We start from the raw sequence: 14,600 nt of genomic DNA on the forward strand, positions 1-14,600 counted from the left end.
TGTGAACAAACATGGTTGCCGCCCAATAGCCTCGCACGTCCAAAGTTCTCCCCAAGATTCAAGATGCCAGAAATTGCCAAGTTTCTGAGCTTGGGTAAACAGAGACAGAACAGGAGGGGTTGCACATCCTACGCTCCAAGACGCTGGGAGGAAGCAGAGAAGAGGCGAAAGGGCCGGGGGTCCCCCCTAGAGCCTCCCCATGGCAGCTAGGTGACCCACTGGAAGCAGGATCCTGGGACTCCAAACCAGAACCAGAAGTCCAACTTCTTCCCATGGTGTGTTTAACACATTTGCCAGTTTCCTTACCCTCCTGCTTCTCCCCCCTTGTCTCCAGGGAGGCGGCTGCAATTTCCCCAAATATAAATCTCTATCTCCCGATTTGCACAAGCGTGGTTTTTCTTAGGGAGGAGGGAAAAGAAAAACCTTTCCGTGGAACAGCTCTGGAGAAAAGCTTCCGTGTGTGTCTCTCTTTCTGTCTCTCCAACCCAGCAAACGGAGACTCTTTTTCTATTTCCTGGTTTGTCTGAAAGCAGGCGGAGAGAGGAGGGAGGAAGCGCCACCAAGCAAGTTCTCAGAGACCTAGCGAGCGCATCGGCCGACTCTACGTCAAAAGGGGAGGAGGAGGAGGAGGCTGGGCTCTGGGAGGAAAGGAAGCCACATCATAAACAGACGTGCGGGACCACGGTGCTGGCAGAACCACGGCAGCGCTGGCGGCGAAGGTTTGGCGAAGAGTGGGGCTGCCCAGGAGGGAACACTGGCCCCTCCACAAATCCATGCGCACACGGCTACTATGTGCCACGTTCTGTGCTGTGTTAGAAATGCAAAACATATCAGCTGTCCCCGAGAGCTTGTAGGGAGCTGCGACTCTTGCAGAAGTCTCCGTCCAGTTTCAGACACACTTTCTCACCTCCACCAGCAAAAAAAACCAGCAACCCATTTTCTTTCGTGTTTTTTCCCCTGTTATCAACACAACAAGTACAGCAGTCATGGAGCCAGGTTTGCGTATTTTTATGTTGCAAACTGGCCCGAGATCTGCCGATGAAAGGCGGTCCACAAATGTTAATAGTACGGTGGTACCTCGGGTTATTGGGATGCAGGTGGCGCTGTGGGTTAAAGCCTCAGCACCTAGGACTTGCTGATCGAAAGGTCGGCGGTTCGAATCCCTGCAGCGGGGTGCGCTCCTGTCGTTCGGTCCCAGCGCCTGCCAACCTAGCAGTTCGAAAGCACCTTCGGGTGCAAGTAGATAAATAGGGACCGCTTACCAGCGGGAAGGTAAACGGTGTTCCGTGTGCTGTGCTGGCTCACCAGAGCAGCAATGTCACGCTGGCCACGTGACCCGGAAGTGTCTCCGGACAGCGCTGGCCCCCGGCCTATAGAGTGAGGTGAGCGCACAACCCTAGAGTCTGGCAAGACTGGCCCGTACGGGCAGGGGTACCTTTACCTTTACCTTTTTACCTCGGGTTACATACGCTTCAGGTTACAGACTCCACCACCCCAGAAATAGTACCTCGGGTTAAGAACTTTGCTTCAGGATGAGAACAGAAATTGTGCTCCGGTGGCGTGGCGGCAGCAGGAGGCCCCATTAGCTAAAGTGGTGCTTCAGGTTAAGAACAGTTTCAGGTTAAGAATGGACCTCCGGAACGAATTACGTTCTTAAACCGAGGTACCACTGTAATCGTATCAGCTGTCCGGTGTAAGGAACACGGATATAGTGGACGCTCAGGTTGCGAACGTGATCCGTGCAGAAGGCACGTTCGCAACCCGCAGCGCCCCGTCTGAGCACGCGTAGGTTGCGATTCTGCGCATGCACAAAGCACAATTTAGTGCTTCTGCACATGCGCTGAAACCCGGAAGTAACCCGTTCCGGTACTTCTGGGTTTCGGCGCATCCATAACCCGAAAACACGCAACCTCAAGTGTCTGTAACTCGAGGTATAACTGTGTAAGTTAATTGTCTGGGAATTGTAGCTCTGTGGGTGTTGTCAGGAGATGCTCTATCCTCCTCCCAGAGCTACAGTTCCAGAGTGGTTTGATCATCCTTCCCTCTTCACTGGGAACTCTGGGAGTTGTAGTTCATGGAGGGGCCTATGGGGTCTCCCAACGACTCTCTGCTTCTCTTAGCAAACTACAGCTCCCAGAATGCTTTGCAGGAAGCGGCAACTGTTTAACGTGGCATGATCCCGCTTAAAATGCATAGTGCAGGTCATAGAATTGTAGCGTAGGAAGGGGCCACGAGGGTCTTCTAGTCCAGCCCCCTGCAATGAAGGAATGTGGGACTCAAACCCAGGACCCTGAAATTAAGAGTCTCATGCTCTCCTGACTGAGCTGGTGTTCAGCAGCCATTCCAAATTATTCCAAACCACTACTGAGTTTGCACTGCGCTGCAATTAATTGCTCTGATGCAGGGTTTGAAATTAGCAGGGCGCCGGGCGCCTTTTGCGCCTAAAGATTCTCCATCTGCAAGCACCTCAAAAAGCCTGGGTGCCATTTTTCGTGTCTGGCTGACACTCAATGATTACTAAAATGTATGTGCTTTGAAGTCTCGAAACATATGTTAAAAATAGACAATATGTTTGACAATAAAGAGAAGTACAGTTCCAATATTTTCATTGTAAACACCAAATTAAACATGTACAGTGGTACCTTGGATTATGAACGTAATCCATTCTGGAAGTCCGTTCTTATACCAAAACTGTTCTTAAACCGAGGCGCGCTTTCCCTAATGAGGCCTCCCGCCACCGGTGCCCTTCCACCGTTCAGCTTCCGTTCTTAGACCGAGGTAAAGTTTGCAAACCGGGACACTACTTCCGGTTTTGCGGAGTTCATGAACCGAATCGTTCTTAAACAGGACTGTTCTTAAACCGAGGTACCACTGTATTAACAATGTGTCACTTATGTGAATTGTATGTTAAAGGTAAAGGGACCCCTGACCATTAGGTCCAGTCGTGACCGACTCTGGGGTTACGGCGCTCATCTCACTTTATTGGCCGAGGGAGCCGGCGTACAGCTTCCGGGTCATGTGGCCAGCAGGACTAAGCCGCTTCTGGCGAACCAGAGCAGCACATGGAAACGCCGTTTACCTTCCTGCCGGAGCAGTACCTATTTATCTACTTGCACTTTGACGTGCTTTCGAACTGCTAGGTTGGCAGGAGCAGGGACCGAGCAACGGGAGCTCACCCCGTCGCGGGGATTTGAACCGCCGACCTTCTGATCGGCAAGCCCTAGGCTTTGTGGTTTAGACCACAGTGTCCATGAACTGTATATTAGTTCATACTTATCAAAATAATAATTAAAAAGTGTTATCGACCCCCCCCCCAAAAAAATGGCGACTAGACATTCTGTTTTGGCACCCAGAACCCCATTTGGCTCCTAGCTTTTCTACCGCAGTTTCTAACACACCTTTGATGGATTGCTGCCTTATTTATAGGCTATGCATTTTTTATCTGTTTTACCGGGCTTTCAACATCTGACAATTTTTCACGCCGTCCTTACAGCCAGCCGTTTTGTTTTCAGTGTTGCGGCTGCAGGGGGCAAACAGCACACCAAAACCAAAGACCCGGGTTCGAATCACTACTCAACATCTGAAGACCGCTGGGCGACCTCGGGGGGACGGTCAGCCTCCCTCTTTTCCACCTGGTCCCACCTCGCAAGGTTGTTGTTAAGGATTTAAAAATATACAGGCAGGGAAAATGACCATTTAAAGAAAGCTTTGGCTAAAATGGTGCTATATATAAAATGAACAGAGGAATAAAAAATGTGCCACGATTGTGTTTTTTGTGTGTTCATGCACTCTTGAAATTGTGCGTTTCAGCTGGTGGGGAAGTTCTGGCGCTGCCTTTAGCACAGTTGATCTTTTTCCAGGACTAATTCAAATGTTTGTGTGTTGACTGGAATAATTTCCTGCCCGCAGCCTGTTGTGTCTATAAAGCAAGCGTGGCCCGCCCCCCCCCATCACCGCCCAGCCAATAAATATTAAAAGTCCCTTCTCCAAAAGCCAGAATTTTGGCAGCAGGCCAGGAGATAACCCTCCTTCCCTAATTCCCCAGCCACCTAAAAACAGAGAAATGTTTATCCAGTGTTTCTGGGTTAAACTGGTCATGCATCGCCCAGAGTGGCTGGGGCAACCCTGTCAGATGTGTGGGGTACTATATTATTATTATTATTATTATTATTATTATTATTATTATTATTATAAATTTTATTTATACCCCGGCCAGAGCCAGGCTCAGGGCGGCTAACACCAGTAAAATTACAGTAAAAACATAATCGGAGGGGAGGAACCAATTTAAAATACAGTGGTACCTCTGAGGAGAATGAAACCCGCAGGAGCGCGTCTGTGCACACGCGGGTTGTGATTCGCCACTTCTGTGCATGCGCGTAATGTCATTTTGCGCGTCTGCGCATGCACGAGTGGTGAAACCTGGAAGTAACCCTTTCCGGTACTTCCGGGTTGCAACCTGAAGAAACGTATCATGAAGCAAACGTAATTATGAGGTATGACTGTACAGGTTAAAATGCAATTTAAAATGCAGCCTCATTTTAAAAGTACAGTGGTACCTCGGGAGGTCCATTCTTAACCTGAAACTGTTCTTAACCTGAAGCACCACTTTAGCTAATGGGGCCTCCTGCTGCCACCGCGCCGCCGGAGCACAATTTCCGTTCTCATCCTGAAGCGAAGTTCTTCACCCAAGGCACCATTTCTGGGTTAGCGGAGTCTGTAACCTGAAGCATCTGTAACCTGAAGTGTATGTAACCCGAGGTACCACTGTAGCCGATAGATCAAAACCATAAGGGGAGGGAAACGTAAGGGTCAGACCGAGTCCAAACCAAAGGCCAGGCGGAACAGCTCTGTCTTGCAGGCCCTGCGGAAAGATGTCAAGTCCCGCAGGGCCCTGTTCTCTTGGGACAGAGCGTTCCACCAGATCGGGGCCAGTACTGAAAAGGCCCTGGCCCTAGTTGAGACCAGTCTAACCACCTTGCGACCTGGGACCTCCAAAATGTTGTTGTTGTTGTTAATGGAGGACATTTCTTCAGAGGAGGACAAGTACTTCTGGACCCACTCGTGCCTTCCACCACCACTGACCCTAACCTCTGCTGTCTATGCTCTGGTAACCTCTTGGCTAGATTACTGCAGATCACTCTCCGTGGGGCTGCCCTTGGAGATCACCAAGAATTCGCAGAATTCGGCCACCGGGATTAACAGGCACAATCTAGAAGCTCTGGGCGTATTGCACCACTTCTTGCCTGAACTGCGCTGGCTACCCAGCTAAGTTTCTGGTTGGTTTCAATCTCTCAAAGCCCAGGACCCCTTATCCCCCAGGGGGGGCACCTCTCTGCCCGTGGACCAGCCTGGAATCCGCCTCCAACCTATTCAGAATTAGCCCGGTGCCAGACACATTTTGCACCTGGCTATCGGCCACCTGCCAACCTAGCAGTTCGAAAGCACCCCCGGGTGCAAGTAGATAAATAGGGACTGCTTACTAGCGGGAAGGTAAACGGCGTTTCCATGTTCTGCGCTGGCTCGCCAGAGCAGCTTCGTCACGCTGGCCACGTGACCCGGAAGTGTCTCCGGACAGCGCTGGCCCCCGGCCTCTTGAGTGAGATGAGCGCACAACCCCAGAGTCTGGCAAGACTGGCCCGTACGGGCAGGGGTACCTTTACCTTTACCTTTATCGGCCACCTGCGACCAAGCGATGATGCCTGGACACTAGGATGGCTCCTGACATCTCCACAGTCCGGGGATCCTTGAATCCGGACTGTTTTCGCACACTAATACCGCATCCTGTAAAATTCTATCCGTTATCTATTATCTGCACGATCAGAATGAATTTCTGGAGCCCAAACGCTTTTTCTGTTCATCCGGTTGGAATAGGCCAATATAAATGCGGACTATCACTGGACCAAGTTGACTTTTCCTCTTTTAAGTTCTCAAAGCTCTTAAGCGAGCTCAGATTGTCCTCTGAACTAGCCAGATGTTTAACTGAGAATCAGTCAGAGTCAGTCCATCATCTGGAAAATAAGACATTAGACACATCTTGCCCCAGAATGGCAACTAGACACTCTTTTTTGGCTACTGCAACCTTGGCCTTAAGGAGTCCTTTGGCTGCTAGCTTATATATCTGAGTTTCTAACCATGCACCCACCAGTAAACATGTGGCCCCCAGAATATTTTTGCAGTTGGGAACGTGGTCCCCCTGCCAGAACAATAGTCATACCTCGGCTCCCAAACGCCTTGAGAGTCAAACATTCCAGCTCCTGAACAATTGAAAACCGGAAGTGATTGCTTCGGTTTTCAAGTGTCTTTTTGGAAGCCGAACGTCCGATGGGAGCTTCCTGCAGCCAATCAGCAGCCGCGCTTTGGAAGTCGAACGTTTCAGAAGTCGAACGGACTTCCAGAACGGATTCTGTCCGACCTCCGAGGTATGACTGACAGAATCATAGAATTCCGGAGCTGAGAGAGAACCCAGAGATCATCTAGTCCAAGGGTCAGCAAACTTTTTCAGCAGGGGGCCGGTCCACTGTCCCTCAGACCTTGTGGGGGGCCGGACTATATATATATTTTTAAAATGAATAAATTCCTATGCCCCACAAATAAACCAGAGATGTATCTTAAATAAAAGGATACATTCTACTCATGTAAAAACACACTGATTCCCGGACCGTCCATGGGCCAAATTTAGAAGGCGATTGGGCCGGATCCGGCCCCCGGGCCTTAGTTTGCCTACCCATGACCTAGGTCCAGGAATAGGCAACCTTGGCCCTCCAGATGTTTTGGGACTACAACTCCCATCATCCCTGGCTAACAGGACCAGTGGTCAGGGATGATGGGAACTGTAGTCCCAAAACATCTGGAGGGCCGAGGTTGCCTGTGCCTGATCTAGTCGAACCCACTGCAACACAACTGCTTCCGTATTTTGCACTATACCCAAATGTTCTGCTACCTTTCCCAAAGGAACATCCCTGAAGCCCCCAAACCTTGCAAAAACAGGACGACACAGAAACTCTCGGCGGCCACAAGAGGGGAGGGAGAGGCATGAATGCGGCCTCTGTCTCTTCCAGATGCTAAAAATCAGGCCAGCTCTAACTCCCCGCCTACCCTGATTCCTGGCCTCCACCTTTTCTAGACCAGCCAGCACACACCTGGTTGGAATATACAGATATTTATATATTACGCAGTGCAATACCGAAGGGAGTGACGAGATGTCACAATGGAAAAAAGAAAAGCACACACAAATCTTTAAGCAGCGCCGTGTGGGAATCGCAGAGAAAACAGGAAAGCACTAAAAATAACGAGCGCACACAGATTTCTGCAGCGCTGCATAAGCCAGGGGTCTAAATAAAACATATCCACGCCCATGCAGGAAAAATAAAGGAAGAGGAGGGTTTGGGGGGAAGGTGTGGTGAGGACAAGATGCCGTGCGCAGGATCCGATCGCCCCAGGAGGGTTTCAGGTTCTCCAACCCCAGGGGAGAAGTCGGCAAGTCTTTTAAACAAGGCTCGGCAAAGCTCCGCTCCCCGGATCTCCTGGGATGAACAATCAGAGGTTCTCTCCTCCGTGAGATCAAGCGAAGGAGCAAAACAAGTTGCCCCGGGATCTTGGGTCGCAGGTGGCGCAAGACACACTCTCCCTGCGACTCCCCTGCAAGGAACGGCGGCGGCTTTTACGTTTCTTCTGAGCATAAAGGCGACACGATACACGAGTTCATAAAATTATGCACGGCATGCAGAAAGGTTTTCCTCCATCTCTCCCAACGCTAGAACCCTGGGCGTCCGACGGAGCTGAATGTTCCGGTGCTCAGATCCTTCTCATCTGGCTGGCTGCAGTGAGAAGAGGGTGCTGGACTAGATGGGTCCAATTGGCCTGGTCTCCAGTAGCCAGGATCTTCTTGCGCTCTTGTGGAACCTCCACAGCCAGAGACAAACTATCTGTATTCTTAGCTTCTTATGGGCATTTTGACACTGGGGGACTAGACAGACCACTGGTCCCATTCGGCAGTCTCTCATGATGCTCTTATGCGCAACTAGGCATGACGCCACACAAGGGATGCCCAGTCGCCTTGAAACTGGCAAAACCAGGGTTGCTTCCTGTGTCAAATTCCGAAGTATGGTGGACGCTCGGGTTGTGAACGGGATCCGTGCGGGATGCACGTTCGCAACCCGCAGCGTTCGCAACCCAAAGCGGCACGTCTGCGCATGCAAGGGTTGCGATTAGGCGCTTCTGTGCACAGCGCAATTTAGCGCTTCTGCACATGCGCAACCGCCAAAACCCAGAAGTAACCCGTTCTGGTACTTCCGGGTTTCGGCGGTCAGTAACCCAGAAAAACGCAACCTGAAGCGTCTGTAACCCGAGGTATGACTGTTTCTCCTTTTTCCTGAACAAATCATGTGTCTGTTTTGCTTAAGCATTTGAGCAATGCTCTGTTAAACCACAGAGCCTAGGACTTGCTGATCAGAAGGTTGGCGGTTCGAATCCCCGCGACGGGGTGAGCTCCCGTTGCTCAGTCCCTGCTCCTGCCAACCTAGCAGTTCGAAAGCACATCAAGGTGCAAGTAGATAAATAGGTACCACTCCGGCGGGAAGATACACAGTGTTTCCGTGTGCTGCTCTGGTTTGCCAGAAGCGGCTTAGTCCTGCTGGCCACATGACCTGGAAGCTGTACGCCGGCTCCCTCGGCCAGTAAAGCGAGATGAGCACCGCAACCCCAGAGTCGGCCACGAATGGACCTAATGGTCAGGGGTCCATTTACCTTTACCTTCAACCATTTATTTCTTCCCCCCCTTATTTCCCCCCTGTTCCCTTGTGGCCTTGTTGAATACTGAACCACCTGTATTTGAGCTCTACATACAGGAAGGTAGAGAACAGAGGAATCACAGAACGGTGGGTTTGGAAGGAACCCCAAACATCGTTGTCTAGTCTAGCCCAACCCTAGGAGAAAAGTTTGTTTTTAAGAAAGGCGTAAAAAATGCAGTGGGTGAGATCTGGTTTCCAGCATCGCAATATATCACCAGCTAAACATTGCAATATACCAATATCTGAATATATCTCAATGTCTGAAATAAGGATGGAGTTATGTAGAGGCATTGACTGCATAGGACACAAAAACACACACATCACAATTCGTGATATATTGCCAGGTCAAAAACTACAAAACGAATACAGTCCTATCTTGGGTTACAGCCGCTTCAGGTTGTGTTTTCTCGGGTTACGGACTGTCGAAACCTGGAAGTACTGAAACGGGTTACTTCCGGGTTTCGGCGGTCGTGCATGCGCAGAAGCGCTAAACCGCTCTTTGTGCATGCGCCAAATCGCAACCCGCACATGCGCAGACGCGCCGCTGCGGGTTGCAAACGTGCATCCTGCACAGATCATGTTCGCAACCCGAGTGTCCACTGTATCATATGATATGATAGCCATGTTCAAATATATAAAAGGATGTCACATAGAGGAGGGAGAAAGGTTGTTTTCTGCTGCTCCAGAGAAGCGGACACGGAGCAATGGATCCAAACTACAAGAAAGAAGATTCCACCTCAACATTAGGAAGAACTTCCTGACAGTAAGAGCTGTTCGACAGTGGAATTTGCTGCCAAGGAGTGTGGTGGAGTCTCCTTCTTTGGAGGTCTTTAAGCAGAGGCTTGACAACCATATGTCAGGAGTGCTCTGATGGTGTTTCCTGCTTGGCAGGGGGTTGGACTCGATGGCCCTTGGGGTCTATTCCAACTCTATGATTCTATGATCAAGATATGGACTTCAAGCCAGTTTTGTGCATCCAACCTAGCTCTTGCAAACCCGTCAGTGGAGGTGTTTAAAAAGGGGGGGCATTTTTGGGGGGGAGTCTGGCCTTCCCCTCCCCACCCCAAAGCTTTCGCTCCGCCATCGTAAAAGAGGACTAACGGAGAGTCAGAGGGGCAGCCCCGCCATGTTGCCCCTTCCCAGCCCTCATTCCTCAGCTGTTTTTGCAGGAGTGCTTGCAGCCCCCCGCCCGCCCGCCCCGGAGAAATGCGATGCCTGCAATTTGGCTCAGGGCGGCTGTGAATGAGGCGTTTCATGCATGCTGTCCGTGCAGGAGAGCGGCCGACAAGCATGCCTGTGTGCTCGCGCTCCTGAAAGAAAAACAACCATTTGCAGGACACGCAGATACGCTACCGGTCTCTCCAAACGGGCTCCTAGCTAGAGCCAATTGGGAAGTCTAAGAAACCGGAGAAAGGGAAAAAGAAAGCCAGCGCCGTTCTCAAACTGGCAGCGCCGCTTTCGAAGGAGCAAAGTCTGCCATCTTGGCTCAGCCTGGCGCCCAGCACCATCCGAACGTATCTGTGCCATTCAGGGCAGTGCTAGAATTCCCCCCGGCGCCTGGCGCGTTTCCAGTTTCAAACAGGTGGAGGCCTCCAGGTGCTTCCTGTGAATGCCTTACCTGCCCACCCCCCCCCCCAAAAAAAACCCTGCACACATTCCACTTCTCTTTTCTCGCTTTCTGCACTAAGTTTTCCTAGAGCAGGTTTATAAATAGCTGTCTGCCTTGCGGCATGTGAGGTCTACCTCCTGGCAACGTTGAAGTTGGGAGAAGATTGGCACTCCCTTCTCTTTTCTAAGCTCTAGGAGGTTGCTAGCTTGCTCTTGACCTGTTCCTAAAATAATATATATATATTTTTAAAAAATTGGCCAAAAAAATACTGCCGCCATTCTTTGTCAAGCTTGATCACTGCACTGTGTGGGGCAGCCCTTGGAGAGCGTCCGCAAATTCCAGATGGTTCAGTTTAAGAAGGATGTCGACAAGCTGGAAGGTGTGCAGAGGAAGGTGACCAAGATGCTCAAGGGTCTGGAAAGCAAGCCTGATGAGGAACGGTTGAAGGAGCTGGGGATGATTAGCCTGGAAAAGAGGAGACTGAGAGAAGATAGGAGAGTATGGAAGATGGAGCCAGCTTGTTTGCTCCTGCTCTGGAAGGCAGGACCCAAACCAACGGCTTCAATTGACAAGAAAGGATATTCTGACTACCGTATTTTTCGTCCCATAGGATGCTCCGTCCCATAGGACGCACCTAGTTTTTTGGGGGGGGAAATAAAGGGGAAAAAATTTCCCTTTATTTCCCCCCCCCCAAGACCAGGTGGGGGAAACCAAACCAGGTCGGGGAACAGCGGGGTGGCGGCGCTGCGCCTCCCCGCTGTCCCCCGAGCTTGTGGGGCTGGCCGATGTCTGCCCGGCGCGCTCTGCTTCAGCGCGCCCCGCGCTCCGTGCAGCAGGCTGCTATCCGCAGCCTAGGGAGCCCTGCGGGAACTCCCGCAGGGCTCTCCACGCTGCAGATGTCTGCCCGGTGCGCTCTGCTTCAGGGTGTCCCGCGCGCCGGGCGGCAGGCTGCTATCCGCAGCGTAGGGAGCCCTGGGGGAACTCCTGCAGGGCTCCCCACGCTGCGGATGTCTGCCCGGTGCGCTCTGCTTCAGGGTGCCCCACGCACTGGGCGGCAGGCTGCTATCCGCAGGCTAGGGAGCCCTGCGGGGAACTCCCGCGGGCTCCCCAGGCTTGCTGATAGCTTCCTGAAGCCTGGAGAGCGAGAGGGGTCGCGCACAGATCTCCCCTTCATTTTTGGAGGGGGAAAAGTGCGTCCTATAGGGCGAAAAATACGGTAAATATCGAGAACTTTCTGAGCGTACCAGCTGTTTGACAGTAGAACGGGTTCCTTTGGCCAGGTGATACTCTCCTTCCTTTGAGGTTTTTACGCAGAGGCTGGGTGGCATTCTCTGTCATGGATGCTTTAGTTGAGATTCCTACATTGCCTGGGGTTGGACTGGATGACCCTCGGGGTCCCTTCCAACTCTTAAGATTCTATGATTCTAAGGGCTCTGGAAACAGGGACTTGGCCATGACAACTGGGTTTTCCCTCCTTTCCTAGCTTGGTTTTAGGTTCAGTGCAAAAGTATTTGAAGGAACAGATTCACCAAGAACCACTAAACAAGCCATCAATGTGGAGGAGTGGAGAAAGGATTTTGGAGGCTTTTTGGAAGGGCCTTTCAGTTGCTATTGGTTGACAACATAAATTCATTTTCTAGTGTGGTACCTTCCCCACTTTTGGAACTCCCTGCCTACGGACGCCTTCGCTTGCTAAAACAGCTTTGTTTAGGCAATGCTGACATGTGCTTTAACCTGGTTTTTCAGCTTTTCGGTGATTGTAATTTTACAAAAACTCATCTGGGTCACTTCATTTACAGTGGTGCCCCGCAAGACGAACGCCTCGCAAGAAGGAAAACCTGCTAGACGAAAGGGTTTTCCGTTTTGGAGGCGCTTCACAAAACGAATTTCCCTATGGGCTTCCTTCGCAAGACGAAAGCCCATAGGGAAATCTCCGGGACAGCGGGGAAGCGCAGCGCGTCTTCCCCACTGTCCTCGGACCTCCTCCGAAGGCTGGCGGCGGGGCGGAGAGACCTCCTCCTGCCGCCAGCCTTCGTTTCTCCGCTATCCCAGGCGGCTTTTGAAGGCAGGCGGGGGGGGGAGCAAAGACTTTTGCCCCCCGCCGGCCTTCAGAAGAGGTCCAGGACCTCTTCTGAAGGCCGGCAGGGGGCAAAAGTCTTTGCTCCCCCCTGCCTGCCTTCCCAGGGGCTTTTAAATCGCCCTGGGACAGCGGAGAAGTCCTCCGCTGTCCCAGGCGATTTTAAAATGCCGCCCGCCAGCATTTTAAGATCGCCCCGGACAGCGGAGAAGTCCTCCGCTGTCCGGGGTTTTTTTAAAATGCTGGGGGTGGGAAGAAAAGCCCTTGTTCCCCCCCCCCAGCCTTCAGAAGAGGTCGGGGGACAGACTGTCCCCGGACCTGGTCTGAAGGCGGTTTCCATAGGAACGCATTGATTGATTTTCAATGCATTCCTATGGGAAACCATGCTTCGCAAGACGAAAAACTCGCAAGACGAAGAGACTTGCGGAACGAATTAATTTCGTCTTGCGAGGCACCACTGTACCCTTAAACATTTTTTTAAGGGGGGGAAAAGCACTGATTATTATTACAGTGGTGCCGCAGGTTACAGACGCTTCAGGTTACAGACTCCTCTAACCCAGAAATAGTACCTCAGGTTAAGAACTTTGCTTTCTGAAGGCTGGGGGGGGGGGGGACAAGGGCTTTTCTTCCCACCCCCAGCATTTGAAAAAACCCCGGGACAGCGGAGGACTTCTCCGCTGTCCGGGGCGATCTTAAAATGCTGGCGGGCGGCATTTTAAAATCGCCCCGGGACAGCGGAGAAGTCCTCCGCTGTCCGGGGCGATTTAAAAGCCCCTGGGAAGGCAGGCAGGGAGGACAAAGACTTTTGCCCCACGCCAGCCTTCAGAAGAGGTCCAGGACCTCTTCTGAAGGCGGGTGGGGGGCGAAAGTCTTTGCTCCCCCCCGCCTGCCTTCAAAAGCCTTCCGGGACAGCGGAGAAACGCGCTGCATTTCTCCGCTCTCCCGGGAAGGCAGGCAGGGGGGAACAAAGACTTTCGCCCCCCGCCCGCCTTCAGAAGGTGTTCCCTCCCCGCCGCCCGGCTTCGGAGCATCATTCCGAAGCCGGGCGGCGGGGGCAGGTGTTCCCGCCCCCCCGCCCGGCTTCGGAGGAGCCTTCCGAAGCCCGGCGGCGGCGGGAGGAGGTGTTCCCGCCCCGCTGCCAGGCTTCGGAGGAGGTCCGAGGACAGTGGGGAAGACGCGCTGCGCTTCCCCGCTGTCCCGGATATTTCCCTATGGGCTGTCGTCTTGCGAAGCAAGCCCATAGGGAAATTCGTCTTGCGAAGCGCCTCCAAAACGGAAAACCCTTTCGTCTAGCGGGTTTTCCGTCTTGCGAGGCGTTCGTCTTGCGGGGTACCACTGTACTCTCATTTTCCTACTCATATTGAAATATTGTCCCTCTATGAGGCCAAACTTAAGATTCACAAAATGTTTAGGGGTATGCATACCCCTGTGTGCCCCCAGAAATAAAGCACAGATACTACTACAGTCATACCTTGGGTTACGGATGCTCCAGGTTGCACTTTTTCTGGTTACGGACCCACCGAAACTCAGAAGTACCAGAACAGGTTACTTCCGGGTTTCGGGGGTCGTGCATGCACAGAAGTGCTAAATCACGCTTTGCATATGCGCAGAAGCGCCAAATAGCAACCTGCGCGTGCGCAGATGTACCACTTCTGGTTGCGAACGTGCATCCTGCACAGATCACATTCACAACCTGAGCATCCGCTGTACTGCTACTACTACTACTACTAATAATAATACAGTTGTACCTTGGATCCCAAACACCTTGCGAGTCGAACGTTTTGGTTCCCAAACACCGCAAACCCAGAAGTGAGTGTTCCAGTTTGTGAATGTTCCTTGGAACCCGAACATCCAATGTGGCTTCCGCAGCTTCTGATTGGCTGCAGGAGCTTCCTGCAGCCAATCGGAAGTCGCATCTTGGTTTCCAAATGTTTTGGAAGTCGAACGAACATCCAGAACAGATTCCGTTCGACTTCCAAGGCACCACCGCAATAATAAAATTCCATTTCTATACTGCTTTCATTTAAATTTCATTTCATTTCAATTTGTATCCCTCCTTTCTATATTACTATACAGAAAGTGGTTTATGAGCTGAAGAAAGCCCAGGACAGGCAGCAAAGATTAC

At 51.7% G+C, this 14,600-nt stretch overlaps 1 protein-coding gene across 3 annotated transcripts in view; it reads right to left on the reverse strand.

Moving 5' to 3' along the window:
* CSNK1G2 (casein kinase 1 gamma 2) overlaps window positions 1-14,600 on the reverse strand; it is a 53,665-nt gene that overhangs the window by 34,370 nt on the left and 4,695 nt on the right. The window contains exon 1 of one of the 3 annotated variants that reach the window (XM_077921980.1): window positions 307-467. The exons of the other annotated variants lie outside the window; for them this stretch is intronic. The gene's annotated coding sequence lies outside the window, so the exon portion shown is untranslated. Of the gene's footprint in view, window positions 1-306; window positions 468-14,600 lie in introns of those variants that run through there. 3 annotated transcript variants of the gene reach the window in all.

The sequence above is a fragment of the Podarcis muralis genome, chromosome 18 (assembly GCF_964188315.1).
Source record: "Podarcis muralis chromosome 18, rPodMur119.hap1.1, whole genome shotgun sequence".
Lineage (NCBI taxonomy): Eukaryota > Metazoa > Chordata > Lepidosauria > Squamata > Lacertidae > Podarcis > Podarcis muralis.